The sequence below is a fragment of the Citrus sinensis genome, chromosome 9 (genome assembly GCF_022201045.2).
Source record: "Citrus sinensis cultivar Valencia sweet orange chromosome 9, DVS_A1.0, whole genome shotgun sequence".
Lineage (NCBI taxonomy): Eukaryota > Viridiplantae > Streptophyta > Magnoliopsida > Sapindales > Rutaceae > Citrus > Citrus sinensis.
Window position 1 is genome coordinate 5,184,350 of NC_068564.1, and position 25,034 is coordinate 5,209,383.

Sequence of the window (25,034 nt, forward strand, 5' to 3'; positions counted from 1 at the left end):
TTTTCATATCAAAAATTAGGGAAACCAAAAAAATTGCAGCCCCATAAAATCGAAGCTACAGGTGCTGGAATGTGGCAGAAATTACGAATTACACAGTGTAGTCCAAGAAGATATTAAAGGAAGTATAATATTTTTAAGTCTTATTTTCGCATTTCATACTTATATAACATTTGAAATAATTATTAAAGCATCTACTCCCTAATTCAATCAAATCGCACCTAAAAACTATTACAATATATATATATTTTGTTGATAAATTTCAAGTTACACTAACACATAGATTTATAGTTTTATAACACTTCTAATTGACCAAAAAAATTGCTTAAATTAACAGACATAACATAAGAAGCTCCATGTTTTATTTACATATCGGGTAAAACATAACAAAGCTTTATATACATATACAAGTTCTACAATATACACACATAAACGTAAAAACATCATTTCCCATGCTGCCTTCTTCCATTCTGTGCATCCAGTTCTGCAATTTTTTTTCTCTTTGAATAAATAGTTGCCAACTTTGCTTCCTGGGGCTGGGACGCAACCCACAAACTTCCTAATTGTTGCACTGACACATCTACATTTGACATTAACCAAAAGTTCCGTCAAATTACATATCAACCAAGATAATAACAAAAAAAATTCACGAAATATGCAATGGCCAACGTCATTGTTGGAGTTTTTTTCTCACCTTCTCCAATTCTGCATTTGTTCCAAGATGCACCTCTTCTTTCATTCTTAGGTGTCAAAAATGGTGATGGATCATGTAACTTCGGAGCAAAACTAACTAAAGTATCGAAAGATTATTGGCGCTCTGTCAGCACCGCACCCACTCTTGCTTCTTATTGCATCCCTAATCTAAATAAACAAAATATTCTGAAGCTCCATTTCTGTAAATGCTAATAACAAAGTCAAAATTTAAACTTTTCCCTTAATTTAGCAAGGCCATCAAGGTTTCAATTTGTTAATTGATTAATATATTCTAGTTTTGAATTACAGATATTGCAGGCATTGCATTGAATTGTACGAACTGCACAAATACAATTACAAAGAATGGCACCGCGAATAAAAGGAAAATATTATACAGAATAGAATATATTCTATATAACTCCTATATATTCATCGTACTCTACCAAAACAGAGAGAACAGAATAAAAGGAAAGGAGAAAATTATTAATTCTACAGAACCCAAAAGAAGAGAAAATATTGTTATGGAAAAATGAAATTAAGAAGGCAATTTAGCTTCTTTCCTTCATTCTCAGAGAACTACAACGTAACATGATTCATGGTGGCTCTGAAAAACAACTCAAAACAGAGATACTAAACAAACCAAAGTACAGATGCACAACAACAGAAGCTAGCAGCGGTATACAACCCTCATTTATATTAATAAATAAACCAAACTACAAATACTCAGCAGAATAATCCAGCAGCAGCAGAAGAATCAATCACCAGCATACAAACCTCACATATATTCATCATATTAACCAAATATATTCATCAATTTTAGCCAAATATTTCCGGGCTAACGCTATTCAGACATTTCATCGAACACTTGATGAATATGGTCCATTTAAGACTTTCAAGCAGGATAAATTAATCGCTGATATTACAAGTTCATTATTCCAACGGAAAAAAAATAACGAAATATATTATAAATTTTTCAAACACTCTCTAACCTGTGAAACTGCAGCTCCCCGTCATTTCTCCATGTACTAGTAACGAACAGAACTCTGAAACCATTTTTTTTCCCCCTCGACTTTCAGCCTTTGTTCAATACAATCAAATATAAAGCTATATGAAATTTTCGCATATTTAGTTGTAGCAGCGAGCTGTTGCTTCTTCAATAATCCTCTTTTAAAAGTCGCGTAAATTTTTTTCTCTTTCCAATTTTTCCTTTCTTTTTAAAATTTTCAGTGATTACCGCTTTACCTTCAACCGACTATAATGATAAACGCATGGGATTGACTTTACCGTTGACCCATTTTGCAACCGGTTTCCATCCAGTTTCAACAAGTTTTTATTACTCCCCTCAAATTAACACGTGTTGCACTTACATCAATTAAATAGTCATATCAGTTATGTTTCTTACATAAAATGTAACGTAAGCGCTCTGCCGCTCTGTATATTTTTGATCACTTCTCTCATCGTTTGTCGAAATTTCCACTTTAGCGCTCTGCCGCTCTGTACAAATAATAAATTATATAATATAAATACAAACTTTTATTTTTATTTTTCTGTTAAATTTTGGAAATTAATTTTTTTTAATTCCCTGAAATTGTAATGGATCTTTCAATTCCATCTCGTTCACTTTCTCGATCTCCATCTCAATCTCCATTCAACTCCAAAAGAATGATACTGAATCCAGTTTTTCATAAATTCAATTTCGATTCCAGAAACTTCAAAATAAAGCCGTTGGTTTCGCGCCAAAATCGACCGGTGGTGGTGGCAGTTCGTGCTTCTAATAATAAAAAAATCCATAATGACGGCTTCACCCTCGAGGATGTCCCTCACTTGACTAATTTTCTCCCCGATTTACTGGTAATTCACTTTTCTTCTTCTTATTGTTTTTATTTTTTAATTATTTATTTGTGTGTGAAGCTCAAATTGCTCAATTAACCACTGAAATCGAAATTAATATGTAGATCGTGTTATATTTTTCTTTGATCAAACTGCAGCATTGTGTGTGATTCGAAGCTGCGAGATATGAAGTAAAATACTGTTGCCTTGTGTGTATTTTGTAAAATGAGAAATTTGACGAATTCTTTACCAGAATGCCTTTATTCCTTGTTGCTTTGTGTATTCTGCGAACTAAATGATGTATGCATTGCTCATGATTTTGTTTTTTGCTTAATGTTTTGCGTTCAGTCATACCCGAATCCCGTGAAAAAGAGTCAAGCATGTGCTGTTGTCAAGTAAGCCCATTTGAGTTTTCACAAAGTTCTCTCAGTAGTATCAGTTGTGGTTGTTAATCCGTAGTGCATTCTATTGTCTCTTAGGCAAACATTCATTGGCCCAGAAGATGCAGTTGCCCAGAAAGTAAGCAGAAATATTTGAACTGAATTTTGATATTTCATGTTACTTGCTTTCTCCTTGTCAGTCCACTTTTCTTGTTGCATTTCCTAAGGATAGTTATATGGAAAGATAGTCCTAGAGGAGTTCATTTTCGGCGTGCTGGCCCACGAGAGAAGGTAATGTATTTGGAGCCACCTATAAAGGCATCTCAGGAAGCTGATTGGAAGTGTTTCTGATGCCAGGTTTATTTCAAGTCGGATGAAGTTTGTGCTTGCATAGTGACTTATGGTGGCTTATGCCCAGGGATTAATACAGTCATTCGGGAGATAGTCCGTGGCTTGAGTTACATGTATGGGGTTGATGATATACTTGGAATTGAGGTGAGATCAATCGATGTTTAACTTCCTTCACTCAAGATCTCTTAGTTGTTCTTGGTCAGTTTATCTTCAATATATTTTTTTAGTACTGAATTTTTATCTAAACTGTCTATCCAGTACCATGGTAACTTTTACATTACTTTTTTCATTTTGGGTGAATGAATCACCATAAAGTTGTTACTTTTTTCATTTTGGTTGTTCCTTGGAGAATAGTTATGTTTGACAGAAAATTTTGGGTGAATGAATCACCAAAGTGGAATGGTGAATTTATACTCTCACAATAAGTCGAAGTCTTTCATCAGAATTCTTATGATTTTTGTAATTAAAAAATTAAACAGAAAAAACTTCTTTTCTACTAGAACAGAGAATATATATATTTAAGTTATACTATAATAATTTTATTTAAGATGGACTTAGTAGATGTATGATTAATTATCCTTACATTTCTAAATCTCTCTCTCTCTGTGTTATAAAAATAAAAAAGAGGAACCGAAGTTCGGATACGTGGCGTCATATGAATACTTAACTGAGTGAAACTGCATGAACACAACTGAGTTTTCAGCCTTTGCTCGACCTGACATCATGACCAACTCTCTCACCTTTCTCTTTTTATCTTCCCTCACTTTCTGTCCCAAAAATTTCCCGAGAATCTCCGAAATTCCCAAACACTTCATTTTCAGATCTCCATTTTTCTTTACCACTCTTATTATTTAATAATCAAATGCTGTAATTAGTGAATTGTACTCACTATGGAGAACGGCACAGTAGAGAACGGCGTTTGCTTTAAAGAGTCGGTTAATGGAAGCTGTGATGTCTGGAGTTGTAAGCACTCAGATGCTTCTTCTGCTGATCATCTCGTTGTTATGGTCCATGGTATTCTCGGAAGGTCAGATTTTTAAAATTTCTATTTTATTTTATTTATTTGAATTTTCCATTTTTGAACGGTTTTTATAAATATTTTTGTTTTTAGGATTTATCTTTGACTGCAAATGACACAGTGTGTCTACAAATGAGAAGTGAAAAGTCAATTATGCTTAATCATAGTAATTGAATCAGTTCGAATTTTTCTAAGTTTATTTATTGATCTGTGATTGTATTTTTCGATTATGCAGTGCTATAGATTGGAAGTTTGGAGCTAAGCAGTTTTTGTTAAGAGACTGCCTGATAAAGTTTTTGTGCACTGTAAGGATTGTTTTTATCTGCATTATGTATCGTAAATTGATTGGGAAGTTTTGCGAATGTAATGCTTTTTTGTGTGCTTATTGACAGTCTCTGGGTAGGTACTACTAGTCATAGTGCTAATTATTTGTCATTTGTGCAATCATATGGCAAAATGATCTTTTCTTCCAGAGCATGCAAACTATTACATGTAAAACTAGTGCAATATTCATGTTTAAGCTTTCATAATATTTGTTGGATACATTTTGTAGGCAGTGAACGAAACATGTCTAAGCTGACTCTAGATGGTGTGGATGTGATGGGCGAGTGCTTGGCACAGGAGGTTGGTTTCTTGTTATTATTACAGATTGTCATAGATGAGAGGATTCACCTAGAATTCAAAAGGTCTATTTACCTTTTATGCGAGAGTATCCACTTCACACTCTGTTTTGTTATTAACAGAATGCTTGAATTCTAGGTCCTTGAAGTGATCGAAAGAAAGCCAAATCTGCAGAAAATCTCCTTTGTTGCGCATTCTGTTGGAGGTTTAGTGGCAATAAATGCAATTGGGAGATTGTATAGACGTCCTAAGATGGAGAATGGAGAAGATTCATCGGCTGATACATCATCAGAGAACTTAAGGGGTACAATAGCTGGATTAGAGGCTATTAACTTCATCACTGTTGCTACGCCTCATCTTAGTTCAAGGGGTAATAAGCAGGTATGTTTTTATCTTTACAGTTTTAACTTATATTCTTTTCTTCATTAAAGTCAAATTTCATGAACACAAAATGAAAAACATACTTTAAGAAAGCTTTGTGAAGGAAAATTAGAGCTCATAGAATCATTGGAGATGGCTGTGAGAGCAGAGAGCTTGTTTTATTTTTTATTGGAGGCAAGCATGTGGTATTATTTGAAATGTTCCACTGAAGTGCTGATTTTTTTAGTATGGGCTATTTAATGCAGCAAGGGTGTAGGATCCTTCTGAATTAGTCTGGCTGAAAGTGACCACTTAAGCGAGGGGTTCCTTGGACATGTTAATGAATTTATTTAGAAATCTTTTGGGCAGGAGGATGGGCACTTGGTTCCTGTCCTTGCTCGTTGAGGATATCTTGTTTCAGTTGTTCCCAATCTTCATAATTTGTCGACCATAGAACATGGATGCTTGAGATTTAACTAGATGAATAAAAGGATCTTTAAATTTAAAGGGGGAACATGAGAATCTCATCTTGCGAGTTTAATTAGTATCTCAAATTTTGTTGGTTTTACTTGATCTAGTTTTGGAAGTATTTCATTGGTGAATACTAATTTATGTTGTCAATTTAATAACCTTGGAGAATATGCATTTGGGCATGACGAACTGAACTGTTAAATTGGCTACTTGGATAACAGAATTTCTTGACAAAGATTTGTCCAGGAAATTTTTTCCCCCTGTTTTGGGGTATTGCAAAGAAATGTGATAGAAGATATTGAACTTCGAGTCAAATTATCTTGACAAATTTGATTTAATGTTTTCTCTTACCTAATTCATCAAATCAGAAAAAAAAAACCAAGTTATCTTGTTTCAGTTCTGTAAGTGCTCAAATGACTTTTATAACTTAATTTTGTTGGGGTAGGAAATTACCTCACTGATGTCTATGCCAGAGGGTGAAGAAATTAAAGTACACTATATCATGTTTCAGGGACATGCATTACTATGGCAAATAAAACTAATATAATAAATTCTGCCCCTTGTGCTGATCAGCACTTACTCTAGATTTGTAATAGCCATGAAATTATTCCAAATATGACCCACAGCTTAGTTTCAATCAATCCTTCCCTCAGGTTCTGTATGTGTGGAATTTAAGTCAAATGTAGATTTGTGTTCAATGTCCGAGTGGATAGTAGCCCCCACCTACTCGTTGCTGTTTTTGATTCTATATTCTGCTAAATTAAAAATTATCTTGTTGGAAATATTTCAATTGTATTTACTTGCCTCATTTGTAGTCCTTGAAAAATTTGGTATCTGTTTGCAGGTGCCATTTCTGTTTGGTGTAACTGCCTTTGAAAAAGCTGCGAATTTTGTCATTCACTTGATATTTAGAAGAACAGGTCGACACCTTTTTCTTAATGATAATGATGAGGGAAGGCCTGCATTGCTCAGACGCATGGCGGAAGATGAAGATGAAAGTTACTTCATGTATGCATGCTCGTTTTACCTCTTTGTTATATTGTTTTGTAGTTACGAACAACAAAGTTTTGGGATGCCTTCGTTTGTGGGTTTTCATTTATATGATTGATTACGTAGGTCTGCATTGCGTGCGTTCAAACGTCGGGTGGCATATTCAAATGCGTGTTACTACCGTGTCCTGTTTTTCTGATTTATGCAGTTTTTATCTAATTTGTTTATTTGCTTGGTCATGGTGTAGCTTCGCAGTTTCATACTTTTCATGTTTTTGGTAAATTCATTTTCTATTGTTTTCCATAATCGACTCCGGTATAGATATTGTTGGGTGGAGAACATCGTCAATAAGACGTAAGAGTGAATTACCGAAGGTATTATTATCTATTTGAATTTGTATGTTTTGTTCCAGTTTCCAACCTTTTGGTTGGAGTATAACAAGAAAGACGTCTTTTTTGTTAAACAGTGGGAAGATTCACTTGATGAAAAATATCCACATATCGTGTACCATGAGCATTGCAAGGCCTGTGATACCCTAATTCAATGGAAGATGATGGCAGTGATAAGATAGAAGGTCTTCCATTTTAAAATTTTAAAATTTTAATTTGTTTATGCTGTCTGCCTTTGTTATGTGACTTATGTCAAGTTAGCCTGCTTGCTTAATGAAAATATATATCCCTTCATAGTTCGTTCGTTGTGGCTCTGAAGTTTTTTTTCATTTAGTTGACCATTACTTTGTTCTTTATTCTTTTTTTTTTTTTTTTGGGGCCTGTCGCTGATAACATTAAATATGTTAGTCTGTGCTTATGACTTGGCTACAATTATTGCTCAGAAAAATGAAAAATCCGGTGATGTTTTGTTGACTATTTCTTGTCTGCCTACATTGTGCATAGGAACCGGTGAAAGGCTTATCTCGTGTTTCATGGGAAAAGATAGATGTTAGCTTTCACAACTGCAGACAGAGATTTGCTGCTCATAGTGTTATACAGGTAACTCTTTCCCTCTCGCACGTGCGATGGCACATGCTCTTGCATATGTGTGCTTGTAAACTCACTCACTGCACGAGTGCCTGCGGGCTATTACCAAGACACATTTGACAATGCATGAAAATTCTTCTGCTGTTATTTGATGGTTTTTGACTTTATGTATTTCCAGTTTGATGTTATGTTTCCGTGGACAATAATGTTATGTCTTAAATGCTAATATTGAAGTGTTCAGGTCAATCATTTACATTTACGATTAGGTATCTCTTGCAAGGGATGGAAATAAGGGGAGAAGGGAGGGATGGGAATGACATTTCAATTTTCTGCCCTAGAATGATGATTTTATAATAGAAAACATATTTCCTGACATTTACTCGATTGCATTTCAAATGTTCGTATCTGAGAGTTCATGATTTTGCAAAATGATAGATTTATATTGTAGGCACTTGGCAGTTGGTCAGTTAGGCGAAAGATGGAAAATATAAAATATAAACTATTGGCACCCCTCAAAATATCTCTCAACACCCATTTTCTTAATTAACTCCATTAAAATATTTTTAAAATTTTTAAAATTCTTTTAACACCTCCATTAATGACAAAAATACCCGTAAGTAAAACTAATTGTGTAAATTCTATTGTCTAATTTTTATTATTAAATCTCATTTCAATAATTAGGTCTCTTTCATTTTTAGGAGTAACCTGGCCACTTTCAATAATTAGGTCTAGTTTTTATTATTAATAGTTTGTAAGGTTTACTTGTTTTATAGGAGTAACCTGGCCACTTTTAACTTTTTTTTCATTTATTTAATTATTATTCTGAAAATTTCTACCTTTTACTTTTTATTTGTATGATGTGTGATCAACATCCCATATTTGATTCTCTATACAAGGTTTTGATAATTTTATCAGAGAACGAGTTTAAGCTTTTCCAAACTCTAAACATAATGTACTTTCTTAAATGAGATTCTTGAAAAAGAAAAAAAGATTATTTTTGCGACACCTCTAGTCAAGATTTTTTTAATTCTTTGATTTGCTATATGAAAGATTGCTCAAATTTGCCTCTTTAATTCCAGTAATGACAAAGGATGTTCTTTAAACTGCACGAGGCGTCAGAAGAATAGTGCAAATGTTAAATATGCAGATGTTACAGGTGCATAAGTGAACAAAATGATGTAATCCCTCATGGTTTAAATAGGAATTTGATTATCAGTACTGCATGTGGTTAAAAGAACTGAAAAGAAGTGACTTGGTAAAGGTTTAACTATAAGCTACTTAATTGTTGCAACTTTTCGTTTATAATTATCTCTAATTCATAGCCTTATAACCATGGCTTCTCCTTAGGGTCTGTCTACTAAGTTGAGTCATGACCCAATATCCTATAGAAAAATTGTTTTTGATCCTTAAGTAGGTGCTTGAAATTACACCAACGTTAGGTAGTTAATTGATAATTATTCAATAAATTAGCGGCAGAGAATATCCAAAATCTTGCATTTTGCATTACTAGTTTGGACACTAATATTATGATTTTTATACAACCAACTACAAACTCTTTTTTTTTTATTAATACTTTTCAATATAACCAACTACAAAGATGAAATTAACTTGTTTCAAGCATTAATTATTATCCCATATTTCCACTTGAAAAAAATGATCGACAAGCTTTTGCCTTTCTGTTTAGTAATTATTTTTGTTATTCAATTTCAATATTCCCAAACCGTACAAGCTTCTTCCAAAGCGTTCACGTTCAAATTCACAAACCAGAGTTGAGAAGATCGAGGGACCTAAATTAATCATGAATTTCTTGCAAAATCTATTTGAAATGATAAAATTTTAAAAAGATATTAATTGTATATTAGGAAACGTATTACATTTTCAAATAATTACTTATTCAATAATCTAAAGGATTTATTTTTAGATAAATTTTCAAAATATTCAGATAGCAGATTCTCAAAATTAGATTATTGGTAAGAGTGACGCTAAGGCTATTTAAATCTACAAAAATACTCTTTACCCCCTATTTCTCATCATCCACTACCAAAATTTAAAAATCTTGATTTTCCTTTCAACGCCACCGTCTTAAAAGTACTCCTAATTATTATGTTCTCATTCTTTTCTGCATCAACGTGAACTAAATAAGAGATTTATCATTTGTTCCAAAAAGAAAAGAAAAGAAAAAATAACAGAGATGGTCAAGTTTTTTTTGCTACCATTTTATATCCAATTACATGTTGAGCGTTCCTTTCAGGATTAATGTTTTGGGTATTAATAAAAAGTACTCCTTTTACATTTTTCTTAGTTGATAAAGCTCTTCAATTAATTCGCTTCCATCACAAATAAGCAACCTTGGAAGTTTAGCAAAATTAGCGGTAATATGTCGGCTATTTGCAATTGAACAGTTTTACATGTTTGAAAACTTAAAATGCACTGATCAATCTGATTGGTTACTGAGAAAATATGCTTTGATTGCTGAGAAAATTACAAGCAAGATTCTGGATTTCAGATTTTTATTTCTTAACGAATATTGATTACAAATGCACTATTAATACTCAGCTCATGTCAGCTAACAGAAGAGTAAAACAAACAAAAACGGAATCTTAGCGTGCTTAACTAACTTTTGCTGAGCTGGCATTACATTCTCAATTGATTCAGCTAACTGGATTTCATTCACACGTGCTAAGTATGTGCAGCATGCTTATATACAGTATGTGCTTCTTTAACATTACACATCCCAAATTATTTATTACAAAAAATTATTTTAAATAACATTAATTAATTGGTTGATGAGATAACACAATTAGTTCATTTGCATCTTGTAGTGAATTATCAACTACACAATAAATGACATATTATTTGAGATGAAATTTCACTTGCATCTTTTAATGAATTATCAACTACGCAATAAATGATATATTATTTGAGATGAAATTTAGAACAAAAAAAATTTGATATGTCTTTTATTACTCATTGTAATTACAGTCAAGTGCTAAAAAACTTATTGATTTGATAATGTTATTGATAAAAATTTGATATGTCTTTTAAATTCGAAGGTCTTGATTTAATGTTTTGATTATGGATTCACACAGTGATAATCTATTTCCTTATTATACGAAAATTGATCTCCCATGTTTTTATTTTTTATTTTTATATTCTTTGGCAACTATCTAGATATTTCTCTGTTCTTATTCTTCAAATTTTGCCATCAAATAAGGATAATACGGTCATCTGATTCTGTCGATAAATTTAACAGAGAAAACTATTGGTTTAATAAAGAAAATAATAATAATCAGTAATATAAATTTTTAGATGAAAATGGGTGCATAGATAAACTTCTGTAATGCGATCACAAACATAACAAAAATTACAGAGGAAAAAAAAATGTTTCATAAATTGTTGCTATTTGGAAATGATAGAGTGTACTGCAAATCAAAATTTCAGTATACTCGAAAGAAGGAAATAGAGATGGTCAAGGGGAACATCATCAGTAAGAACCAAAGACATTCAATTTGATTTTCTAGTATACTGTATAGTGACCAAACGCATGCAAAACTTGTTTATCACATTTTCTTTTATTTTTGAAACATTCAATTTTATTTTAACTGAAATGCATTTTAAGATTGCAAACATGCTTTAAAAAACATAAAGTACTCTTATGAGGTTCTTATCTGAATAATTTATTTGCTTGGTCATGGTGTAGCTTAAAAAACATAAAGTACTCTTATGGAGTTTTGTACTTTTGATGTTTTTGTTAAATTTATTTTTGTTGTTTTCCAGATATTTGACTACAATATAAATTTATTATCTATTGCAAAGGCATTGCACACAGTTTCTGTCAGGTTAGCCTGCTTGTCCAATCAAAATATATATCCCTTCATCGTTCATCTGTTGTGGCTCTTTAAGTTTTTTTTGCATCTAGTTGACCATTAATTTGTTCCTTGTTTTATTCTTGCTCGGACACTGATAACATTAAAAATGTTAGTCTGTGCTTATGACTTGGCTACAATTATTGCTCAGAAAAGCGCAGTATCCAGTGATGTTTTGTGGACTATTTCTTGTTGGTCTATATTGTGCAGAGGAACTGGTGAAAGGCCTGTCTCGTGTTTCATGGGGAAAGATAGATGTTAGCTTCCACAACTGCAGACAAAGGTTTGCTGCTCAAGTGCTCATAGTGTTATACAGGTAACTCTTTCCCTCTCGCACGTGCAATGGGACATGCTCATGCATATGTGTGCTTGTAAACTCACTCACTCACTGTACATGAGTGCCTGTGGGCTCTTACTAAGACACTTGACAAATGTATGCAAGGTTGAATAAAATTACAAATGCATGAAAATTTTTCTGCTGTTGTTTGATGGTTTACTGGACTGCGTTTCAAATGCTCGTCTCTAGGAGTTCAGATTTTGCAGAATGATAGATTTATATTGTAGGCACTTGGTCAAACAAATCCTTTTTAATAAGGGCCTCTAGCACTCTCTTTTGAGTATAATACCACTAAATCTAATAACTTTAAAATTTTTTAATAAATACAAATATATAGTAGACTAATTATATTAAATATTTTTAGTAGTATATTTGTACTTAGGGAAAAGGATAAATACACTCCTAACGTTTAGACAAATGGACAAAAACCCTCCTAACGTTTTGAAAAAAACATTTACACCCCCATTCACTAACGGAACAGTAACTTTTAACGGAAATAGTAATTTTAATACATAATTACCGTTATACCCTTCTAGCAAATTAAAAAATAATTATTAATTGTCCAATTTGTCCATATATTTTTAATAAAATTACAAATATGCCATTATTGCCCAATTTCTCCATTTAAATTTTTATCAAATTCTCTCTTCAAGCCAAATAAATTTAATCCGTTACTCAAGAATAAAAATAAATAAAATTAGTTATTAATGCCATAAGAATAACAATTCTCTACATGTCAATCATTTAAACTTGTATAATCAACAAAATAAAAAAAAGGTTGGTTACAACAATAATTACAAAAATCTTATCTTAATTGTATTAAATAACATATCCAATAGACATAAAAATTGATAATGGATTAAATTTATTTGGCTTGAAGAGAGAATTTGATAAAAATTTAAATAGAGGAATTGGGCAATGAGAGTATATTTGACAGTAATTATATATTAAAAATTATTATTTCCGTTAAAAGTTACTGTTCCGTTAGTGAATGGGGGTGTAAATGTCTTTTTCGAAACGTTGGGGGGTTTTTGTCCCTTTGTCTAAACATTGGGGGTGTGTTTGTCATTTTTCCTTGTATTTATTATAAAGATTTTGAATATATACTTGGGTCAGATATATTTTATAGTAAATAAAATATATTTCACATATTACTAATACTAAAATTATTTTATATGATATTTAAAATAATTTAAATTTTTATATATTTACTTTAATAGTACGTTTCTATTTATTATAAAATTTACTTTGATATGATAAAATACATCTCATATATTATAAAGTACTAAAATATTTTTCTTATATATATATACATATATATTTTAATTATATTTATAACAAAACATTGAAGTCAATTTATTAAATTAATAAAGCCAAAGAATATTATAATTTAGAAGGGTATTGATGTCTTTTAGTAAAAGTTTTGGGGTCTTGTTACTCTTTTCTCAATTTTTGGAGATGTAACTATCATTTTTCCGATAATATGTAACAAAAGAAAGTTATTGATAATAAAAACCTGTTAAAATTTATTACATTTCCAAAGCGGAGATGCGCCACTGTAGTGAAGGATTCTTAGCTCAAGCAATCAACTATTAAGAACTCTCAACTCACGGACTTTATTGACACACTAAAACTGTTATTATCTCTTTTTCCAGCAGCGTCACTAAACCAAATAGACCTTAAAAACTGTTATCTAATCCGGGTCTAGATGGGGACCGATATAACCACCATTATTGTCATTCGCTGGTAGAAAATAGTCAATCATTTCCCTCAAATGCTGCAAAGTAGGCTGAATTGCAATTAATTCCTTTTTTATTCGAGCTTGTAGCTCAGCAATTAATTCCTTTTTTATTCGAGCTTGTATCTCAGCCAAAACTTTCCCACGATCTGAAAAATACAATATATATATATATATATATATATATATATATATATAATAATTACTACTTAAAGAATAAAGAAGAATTAAGTGATTTTTTTGGAGCTTCAGTAGTCCTATTTCATCGAGAACTGGATTTCAGAAAATGAATTAAGTTCAATAATGTGAAACCTGTCGTATTACGACTTAGTATGTAAGAGAGAAAATTAAAATAAAAAACGAGAAAATGGGTCGATATATTCTAAAATTTCAAATACTTTTCTTAAACTGACTATTATTTTTTTCTTTTCCAATTTGGGTCAAACATTAGATTTCAGAAGATGAATTTGTGTTTTAAAGTCAGAGAGAGAGAGAGAGAGACCTTGCACGAAAGAGGATTGAATCAAGTGGTAACATTGATCAAAGGGGAGATTTGGGTAATCAGGCTGGTATCTCGGGCATTGGCAGGAAGAATCTTCCCCAATCAGTTGCAGTTCCAGTTCCAAACTGAGAGGAAGCAAAATCAGTAACTGGAGAAAGAAGAATTGACATGACCATTTCGACCATCCCATTTTAGTTTCTTTACGGAATCCTAAGAACAAGCAAAAAGATCACGAATTTTTTGTTTTAGCTCATTTGTTCCCGAAGACGATGATTCTTAGTATATATATAGATTTTTTTAACTTAATATTTAATTTTATTATTTTACCATTAAATATTTAAATCGTTAAGAATAACAAATTTTTTAGAAAATTCTATTTATCCCTAAATTATGTAATTACAATTTATTCCTTAAAATTAAAAAGTACAAAAGTTAAGTAGATTCAAGGAGATAATACTTTATCAATTAATTATTTTGATAAAATTGTAAATTTTATAATAGTTTTAACTTTATATACTGAAGTTCATAAAATATTCATGTGACGTCACAAAATTTTTAATAGATTTAAGATTTGGCACTAAAATAATAAAAAAATAATTGTAAAAAATTTCACAATAAAATAATATATAAAAAAATTAAGTGATAAAATAATAATTTCCCTTGGCTACATTTAGCGAAAGTATTGGTCGCCGAAGACTTCCTGTATATTGGAGTATGACGCATTAGTTGTAGCAAAAAGTCTTGGTCATGCAAGGTATAGCTCGGATCGTTCTGACAATAATTTGACGTAAAATCACGTATGAGTGGGCTAATAGCCGGAGGCCACATGCAAATCTATTTATTACGCACAGTACGAAAATTTAATGCTCATAGGATCAATTAAGTTGATTAGACACATTTTCTCTACAGCAAAACTTTCGAAAAGAAAGCGGAAATGGTAATATTGGGTGTTTCACACGCGAACAACCACCAAAACAGCCTTTATCCTGGAAGTTGTTAGGAAATTGGTCGGTGAAGCATACACGCAGCTAAAGTAAAATTAGAAGAAAAATAAAGAAAAAGCATAATAGAGGACACTAGAAATTACGTGATTCGGCTTTTAGCCTACATCCACGGGCGAAGACAGAAGGAAATAATTTACTAGTGAAAAGGAGTTACAAGTATTGTAGTATTTTAGCTCACTTTCCAAAACCCCAATACACCCAAACTCTCTAACTCACTAGACACTCAAGAGTTTATTAAACTCTTAAAACTCTCAACACTCAAGAAAGCAATACTTCTCTCTCGATGGAATTAAATGCACAAATCGAAAATGGGAGCTCTCTCATTTTATAGCCAAAATTGGCTACTAAAATAATAATTATTCTTTTTCTTGTCAAAATCGTGCTCCCCATTTTCTTCTTCAAATTTCTTCTTTTTCCATTTTCTTCATTCCAAATTTGCTGCTGCCAAATTCTTCTTCTTCTTCTTTGAACAACTTGTTGCTGACCATCTAGATGGCTGCTTCAAACCATCTAGATGGCTGGCTGCTTTTGACATTTCTCCCACTTGGAGATTTGATTGAGGACCAATCAATCTCCACACCATCCTTCTGCTTCGCCATAGTCATGTTGCCTACGTTGTTGCTAGGCCACAGGAGGATCTACTCCAGACAAACTTATCAGTATTTATCGACTTGGTCAAAACATCTGCTAGGTTCTCCTTCGTATGGATTTTCTGTAAATCCACACTTCCATCTTCCACTACTTCTCGAACGAAGTGATACTGAACTCCTATGTGCTTTGTCCTGGAATGAAAAGCTGGATTCCTTGCAATGTGCAAGGCACTCAGACTGTCACAAAACACAGGAATTTTCTGTTGTTTGTGCTCGAGCTCCTCCAATAATCTTTGTATCCAGATAGCTTCCTTGCAAGCTTGTGTAGCTGCCATGTATTCTGCTTCTATTGTAGATAAAGCCACAACGGTCTGCAGTTTCGAAACCCAGCTTACAGCTGCTCCCGCAAGTGTAAACACATAACCAGTAGTGGATTTCCTTTTATCAAGATCTCCTGCAAAATCTGAATCCACATAACCTCTGACAGTAAACTCTGATCCTCTATAACATAATGCAACATCTGAGGTTCCTCTGATGTATCTCAGAATCCTCTTCACAGTTATCCAATGCTCTCCACCAGGATTCGCCATGTATCGACTGACTGCTCCCACTGCTTGTGCAATGTCCGGTCTTGTACATATCATAGCGAACATTAAACTTCCCACTGCTGATGCATACGGTACTCGAGACATCTCCTTCCTCTCTGCTTCATTGCTAGGACACATACTTGAGGAAAATTTAAAATTAACAGGAAGTGGGGTAGAAATTGACTTACAATCTTGCATGTTGAAGCGCCGCAAGATTTTCTTCAAATAATTCTTCTGTGAGAGCCAAATCTTCCTGTTATTTCTGTCTCGGTGAATTTGCATCCCTAGAATCTTGTTTGCTGGTCCCAAGTCCTTCATTTCAAACTCCCTAGCCAACTGTGCCTTCAATTCTTGGATTCGATCTTTGTTGGGACCTGCTACCAACATGTCATCCACATACAACAGCAAAATGATGAAATCATTATCTTCAAATCTCTTGTAATATGTACAATGATCTGAACTGAGTCTGTTGTATCCAAGGCTCATGATGAAGGAATCAAATCTCTTATACCAACACCCCGGCGCCTGTTTGAGACCGTATAGAGATTTGTTCAACCTGCAAACCAAGTTCTCCTTTCCTTTTTCTGCAAAACCTTTTGGTTGGAGCATATAAATTTCTTCTTCAAGTTCTCCATGAAGAAATGCAGTTTTAACATCTAACTGCTCTAGATGTAGGTCAAATGTAGCACACATTGCCAAGACTATTCTGACTGTTGTGAGTCGAACCACCGGAGAAAATATCTCGTTGAAGTCAATACCTTCTTTCTGAGCATATCCTTTCACTACCAGTCTCGCACGATACCGCTCCACTTGGTCATTGCCATCACGTTTGATCTTGTAGACCCATTTGTTTCCAATGGTTTTTCTTCCACGTGGTAGTGGTACAAGTTCCCATGTCTTGTTCTTGTGTAGAGCTTCAATTTCTTCCTGCATTGCTGTCATCCACAAAGCAACATCTGAGCTGTTTAAAGCATCATGGAAAGTTGAAGGCTCTCCATCCTCTGTTAGAAGACAGTATGCAACGTTGATCTCTGTGACATACTCCGAGTGCCACGTTGGCGGTCGTCTCTCACGAGTTGACCGACGAACTTCTGGAGCCTTGGACTCAACTGGTTCTTGTTCCTCGTGCTCTGATGCTGCTTCAGAAGAATCTGAATCTTCTGGATTATTTTCGACATATACCGGCACAGTCTCTGACTTTTCTTTTACAGTGCCATCATCTTCATCTTTTCTTTGCAGTTGATCTTCTACAAAAATAACATCTCTGCTGATGACGATCTTGTGGGCAGTGGGGTCCCACAGACGATACCCCTTTACTCCATCAGCATACCCCAAGAAGATACATCTTCTAGATTTTGCATCCAACTTTGTTCTTTCTTGGGCATTGTACATCATGTACACAGGACATCAAAATGCATGTAGGTAGGAATAATCAGCTGGCTTTCCAGTCCACATCTCCATCGCCGTCTTTAACCCAATAGGTGTAGATGGCGACCGATTTACTATATAACAGGCAGTTTTGGCTGCTTCTGCCCAGAATGAATTGGGTAGACCAGCAGTCCTCAACATAGCTCTTATTCTTTCTGTAAGAGTTCTGTTCATCCGTTCTGCCACTCCATTTTGTTGAGGAGTGTATGCCACCGTGAACTGTCTCTGAATACCTTCTTGCTTACAGAAAGTAAGAAACTCGCCGTCTGTATATTCTCCACCATTATCTGTCCTCAAGCACTTGATCTTTTTACCAGATTCAAGTTCCACCCGCGCTTTGTATTCTTTAAACACAAGAAATACATCTGACTTTTTCTTAATTGGATACACCCAACATCTTTTGGAATAATCATCAATGAAAGTCACCATGTACTTTGCACCTCCCATGGATATATCCGGTGATTCCCAAACATCAGAATGAATCAAGTCTAGAATGCATTTACTTCTAGCAATAGATCTACTGAATTTTAATCTATGCTGCTTACTTATAACACAATGCTCGCAAAATGGTAAACTTACCGATTTGAGCCCCGGAAGCAATTTTCGCTCAGAGAGAATCTTCAAGCCTTGTTCTGACATGTGGCCGAGTTTGAGATGCCACATCATCGTTGATTCTTCTCCATTTGACGCGACACACGCATCAGCCTCCTGTAGTGTTTCTCCTTTAAGCATGAATAAATTAGCACCAATCTTTTCTGCCTTCATCAATACAAGCGCGCATTTAACGATCTTCATTATTCCATTCTCCACATGAGTTTTGTACCCATGACTATCCATTTGTCCCAAAGACAATAGATTTTTCTTCAGGCCATTGACATGTCTTACCTCTCCAATTGTGCGAATTGTACCATCAAACATTTTTATTTTGATAGTACCAATACCAGCGATCTCCAAGGCATGATCGTTACCCATATATACAGATCCTCCTGAGATAGGTTCATATGTGTGGAACCATTCTCTCCTAAAGGTCATGTGCCAGGTAGCTCCCGAGTCTATAAGCCAGACATCAGAAAGTCGTTTTCTGCCTTCTGAAACAGTTGTTGCCTCACTGTAGAGAATTTCGCCATCATCCGAGGTACTTGCTACACACCCCTGAGCATTTGATGACTCAGGTTCTTTGCCCTCTCTTTTCTTCTGGTTACTCCAACACTCCTTTTTGACGTGCCCTTTCTTGCCACAGTTGTAGCATTTAACATTCTTCTTACTTCTGGATTTTGATCTACCATGATTTTGACTCCCACTGGGGCCACGTTCTGTTGATCTTCCTCTCATCACCGATAGCGCCTCCGCTTGCTGCGAACTTGCTTGTCTGTTTTCCTTGTTTTTTCGCCTGCTCTCCTCATTTAATACGAAGGCTGCAACATCGTCGAAAACTAGACCCTCCACTGGATTGTTGTTCGTCAGGTTGATGATGAGTTGATCATACGAATCTGGTAGACTTTGAAGTAGAAGCTCTGCACGTTCATTTTCCTCTATATTATGACCCAACGTTGTGAGTTGTGAAAATAGAGTCTTCAAGGTGTTGATGTGGTCGGTCACCATTGTAAATTCTGCCATTCGAAGAGTATAGAGTTTTCTCTTCAAGAAGATTTTGTTTTGTAGTGACTTGGCCTCGTACAATTTTGTGAGAGTATCCCATATTTCCTTCGCCGTATTTTTCTCTGCCACACTGGATAATACTCCATCCGCAAGTGCTAAGTGTAGATCAGAAATGGCATTGCCGTCTACCTCGTTCCACTTATCATCAGTTATCTCCATGGGCCTTTCTCCAATTGCTGCCAAGCAATTATTTTTCCTCAATACAGCTTTCATCTTCATTTTCCACAACGAAAAATTATTTCCGTTAAATTTCTCAATTTCATACTTTGCCGCCATTTTATTGATAAATACTGTACACAAGCTAGTGTACCACCTTGAATAGTTGTGAGTATGTGTGAGAATGCACACCAGGAAAGTTCCCAGGAAAGACTGGAGGGGTCACAATGGTCCCACTTAAAACCCAGACTCCTTAAGCTCTTATCGCCTTTGTGACAGAACTTTCCTAGACATGTACAGAACCACACAGTTGCTTTACTCACACCACTATTCCCTGCTTTGCACCGCAAAATTTTTGGATCGCTTCCACCGTTTCACGTGAATAGTACCGTATACGTGAATAGTGCCGTACGCCGTATACGTGAATAGTGCCGTACGCCGTATACGTGAATAGTGTCGTATGCCGTATACGTGAATAGTGCCGTACGCCGTATACGTGAATACGTGAACAATTCCTGACTCCAAAAATACAACCAATAGCTCTGATACCACTGTTAGGAAATTGGTCGGTGAAGCATACACGCAGCTAAAGTAAAATTAGAAGAAAAATAAAGAACAAGCACAATAGAGGACACTAGAAATTACGTGGTTCGGCTTTTAGCCTACATCCACGGGCGAAGACAGAAGGAAATAATTTACTAGTGAAAAGGAGTTACAAGTATTGTAGTATTTTAGCTCACTTTCCAAAATCCCAATACACCCAAACTCTCTAACTCACTAGACACTCAAGAGTTTATTAAACTCTTAAAACTCTCAACACTCAAGAAAGCAATACTTCTCTCTCGATGGAATTAAATGCACAAATCAAAAATGGGAGCTCTCTCATTTTATAGCCAAAATTGGCTATTAAAATAATAATTATTCTTTTTCTTGTCAAAATCGTGCTCCCCATTTTCTTCTTCAAATTTCTTCTTTTTCCATTTTCTTCATTCCAAATTTGCTGCTGCCAAATTCTTCTTCTTCTTCTTTGAACAACTTGTTGCTGACCATCTAGATGGCTGCTTCAAACCATCTAGATGGCTGGCTGCTTTTGACAGAAGTAACCTGTAGATTTTTATTCAGGGGTGGGCTAATAGCTAGTGGCCACAAGCAAGTTTGTTTATCACGTACATTGCAAAAGTTTAAATGCTCGTTAAAATTTTTGAATGGACACATGCTGTAACAAAATTTTTGTAAGAAAGTTGTAGGAGATGGTACTTTACGCGAGAATTATTTGTAGATTTTTTATGAAAAATTATTCGTAGTAAAAACCTACAATTAGCCAAACTCTTCGTCGTCAAAGATATCCTCTCGAATTTTAAGGTAGGCAAAATTAGTCATGGCACAACTGCACAAGGTCTTGGTCCTGCTTGGAGGAACTATCCCATGTGGGTTAGTATGGCTGATGGCCACCATGCAAAACAGTGAGTAAAATTAATCGATATTATTTCTATATTGCAAATTTTTTATAAAAGGGTGTTTACCAACGCATCTGTTGTCGCTAACTATAATTAAAATTGAATGACACTTTAACAAAATAGTCTTGATCATCAAAGAAATCTTGTAGAATTTTATGAAAAATTAGTTGTAGTAAAAATCTATAATGTCTTAGTCAGGTTGTTGAGAATTTTTTTTTTTTTGGGAAAAAAATTGTTGCTGGGAGTTATGACCATTCTCTATCACGGGTGGGTTAGTATAACCTATCGCCACCATGCAAAACATCAAATAAAAGTCAGTGACATTTATTTTATATAGCTACATTTTTGTGAGAAAGCGTTTGTCAACCCAAACTTTGTCGCTTACTATAATTAAAATTGAGTGACACTTTAACAAAACAGCCTTGATCATCAAAGAAATATCGTAGATTTTTATGAAAGATTAGTTGTAGAATGTCTTGGTCATGTTGTCGGGAGTTTTTTTTTTTCCTTTTCTTTTGGTGGGGGATAGACTATTGTATGGAGTCATGACCACTCTTTTGAGAATGAGAGAGACCTTGCACGAAAGAGGCCTGAATTAAGTGGTAACATTGTTCAACGGCGAGATTTGGGTTATCTAGGGCAATGGCAAGAAGAATCTTCCTCAATCAGGTGCAGTTCCAGTTCCAAACTGACAGGAAGCAAAATCAGTAACTGGAGAAAGAAGAATTGACAAGACCATTTCGACCATACCATTTTAGTTTCTTTATGGAATCCTAAGAACAAGTAAAAAGATCATGAATTGTTTGTTTTAGGTCATTTGTTCCCGAAGACGATGATTCTTAGTATATATATAGATTATTTTTCACTTAATATTTTAATTTTATTATTTTACTATTAAATATTTAAATCGTTAAGAATAACAAAATTTTTAGAAAATTCTATTTATCCCTAAATTATGTAACTACAATTTATTCCTTAAAATTAAAAGTACAAAAGTTAATTAGATACAAGGAGGTAATACTTTAATCAATTAATTATTTTGATAAAATTATAAATTTTATAATAATTTTAGCTTTATATACTGAAGTTCTTAAAATAGGATCCAACTATATTGCAACCGTGGTACCATACCACAATTTTTTTCTTTTTTCAACAGGGTCCATTAGATGCTTCCTTCTTCAATCTAACGGCTGAGATTAATTATTAGGTAATTGACGCACTGATTGACAACCGTTGCAGCCGGTCCCGTCATCTTCAATCTTGAGCTTCACTTTCTGTTTCTTGAGCCCTAGAAGATCAGCCTTGAATACGTGAGCTTCTGAGGCTTCCATCCAGTCCATGCGAGCGATAACAATAGTTTAGGTTCCTTGGGGGAATTGAGAGGAAAGTGAAGGGGAACAAAAGTCCTTGGAGGGTTCCCAAACATCGAAAGAGAAGGGATCCAAAATGCTGCTGCATTAGTTATCCAAGAAACTTGGAATCATCGCCATTGATTGCTGTGTATTGTGTATTGCTCTTGTTCTTTGATCATATGCAAGTGTTGGGTATTTATAACAAGCACTAGAGATTTTCTGGAACAAAAAGGAATTCCAGGCCAATCTTCCAAGGCTCAAGAAAGAGGAAGTGAAGCTTAAGATTGAAGATGACGGGACCGGCTGTAATGGTTGTCAATCATTGCATCAAATACCCAATAATTAATTTCAGCCCTTAGATTGAAGAAGAAAGCATCCAACGGACTCTGATGAAAAATGATAAAAATTGTAATATAATACCACAGTTGTAATATAGCTAAACTTCTAAGAAAATAATGTGACATCACTAAATTTTTAATAAATTTAAGATTTGGTAGTAAAATAAAAAAAAATAATTGTAAAAAATTTTCACAATAAAATAATATATAAAAAAAATTAAGTGATAAAATAATAATTTTCCTTGACTATATTTAGCGAGCGAAAGTCTTGGTCGCTGAAGACTTCCTGTATATTGGAGTATGATGCATTAGTTGTAGCAAAAAGTCTTGATCATTCTGGCAACATACAATCACGTACGGGTAGCCTAATAGCCAGAGACCACATGCAAATCTATTTATTACGTATAGTACGAAAATTTAATGCTCGTACGATCAATTAAGCTGATTGGACACATTTTCTCTACAGCAAAACTTTTGAAAGACAGCGGAAAAGGTGATATTGGGTATTTTACACGCGAACAACCATCAAAAATTCGAAACAGCCTTGATCCTTGAAGTAACCTGTAGATTTTTATTCAGCGGTGGGCTAATAGTTAGTGGCCACATGCAAATTTGTTTATCACGTACATTGCAAAATTTTAATGCTCGTTAAAATTTTGGAATGCACACGTGCGGTAACAATTTTTTTGTAAGAAATTGTACGAGATGGTACTTTACGCGAGAATAATCAAACAGTATCGATTGTTGAAGAAATTCTGTAGATTTTTATAAAAAAAATATTTGTAGTAAAAATCTACAATTAGCCAAACTCTTCGTCGTCAAATATATCCTCTCGAATTTTATGGTAGGCAAAATTAGTCATTGCACAACTGCACAAGGTCTTGGTCCTGCTTAGAGGAACTTTCACATGTGGGTTAGTATGGCCGATGGGCACCATGCAAGACAGTGAATAAATTAATCAATGTTATTTCTATATTGCAAAATTTCTATAAAAGGGTGTTTACCAGCGCATCCGTTGTCGATAACTATAATTAAAATTGAATGACACTTTAACAAGATAGTCTTGATCGTCGAAGAAATCCTGTAGATTTTTACAAAAAATTAGTTGTAATAAAATTCTATAATGTCTTGGTCAGATTGTTGAGATTTTTTTTTTTTTTTTTGGGGGGAAAAATTGTTGTTGGGAGTTATGACCACTCTCTATAACAGTTGGGTTAGTATAACCCATCGCCACCATGCATAACATCAAATAAAATTAAGTGACATTTATTTCATATTGCTACATTTTTGTAAGAAAATGTTTGCCAACCCAAACTTTGTCGCTTACTATAATTAAAATTGAATGGCACTTTAACAAAACAGACTTGATCATCAAAGAAATATTGTAGATTTTTATGAAAAATTAGTTGTAGAACGTCTTGGTCATGTTGTTGGGAGTTTTTTTTCCTTTTCTTTTGGTGGGGGATAGACTATTGTATGGAGTCATGACCACTCTCTATCCCAAGTGGACTAATATGGCCAGTGACCACCAAGCAAGACTTAAAGCAAACTTATTGATATTTTTTCTATATATATAGCAAAATTTTTGTAAGAAACTATTTACCAATCCAAACTTTGCCGCTTACTAAAATTAAAATTGAATGACACTTTAACAAAACAGTCTTGGATGTTGAAGAAATCTTATAGATTTCATAACAATAGATTTTCATAAAAATTAGTCGTAGCAAAAATCTATAATGTCTTGGTCATGTTGTTGGGAGTCTTTTATTTTTTCCTTTTTTTCGAATAAAACGTTGATGGGAGTTACAACCACTCTTTGTCACAAAGCTGTCTAATATGGCCAGTGGAGACTGCGCAAGACATCAAATAAAATTAAATGACATTTTTTTTCTATATAGCAACATTTTTAAATGTGTTTACTAATCCAACCTTTGTCGCTTACTGTAATTAAAATTGAATGACACTTTAACAAAATAGTCTTTGTCGTCGAAGAAATCCTGTAGATTTTTATAAAAAATTAGTTGTAGAAAAAATCTATAATATTATGCGAGACATAGAATAAAATCAAATGACATTTTTTCAATATAGCAAATTTTTGTAAGAAAGTGTTTATTGATCGAAACTTTATCGCTTACAATAATTAAAATTGAATGCTACTTTAACAAAACAGTCTTGATCGTTGAAGAAATCCTGTAGATTTTTATGAAAAATTAGTCGTAGTAACTATTTATAATGTCTTGGTCATGTTGTTCGGATTTTCTTTTTTCTAATAAAATGTTGGTGGGACTTATGACCTCTCTCTATCACACGTGGACTAATATGGCCAGTGGTC

At 33.9% G+C, this 25,034-nt stretch overlaps 2 long non-coding RNA genes and 1 pseudogene across 3 annotated transcripts; 1 reads left to right on the forward strand and 2 right to left on the reverse strand.

The window, feature by feature from the left end:
* Nucleotides 1-308: 308 nt before the first annotated feature.
* On the reverse strand, nt 309-1,847 carry LOC127900017 (uncharacterized). Of its 2 annotated transcripts, none has more exons than XR_008051930.1 (3): nt 1,680-1,847; nt 692-858; nt 309-577 (listed from the first exon to the last, which is right to left on the reverse strand). It is a non-coding gene; the product is annotated as an uncharacterized LOC127900017 (long non-coding RNA). The 2 variants fall into 2 exon arrangements; XR_008051931.1 differs by having other exon boundaries at nt 692-890.
* Nucleotides 1,848-3,197: 1,350 nt separating this feature from the next.
* On the forward strand, nt 3,198-8,742 carry LOC102618754 (putative lipase ROG1; annotated as a pseudogene).
* A 4,633-nt stretch (nt 8,743-13,375) lies between these two features.
* LOC102607500 (uncharacterized) lies at nt 13,376-14,375 on the reverse strand. Its single transcript, XR_008051929.1, has 2 exons — nt 14,132-14,375; nt 13,376-13,778 (listed from the first exon to the last, which is right to left on the reverse strand). It is a non-coding gene; the product is annotated as an uncharacterized LOC102607500 (long non-coding RNA).
* Nucleotides 14,376-25,034: the final 10,659 nt, after the last annotated feature.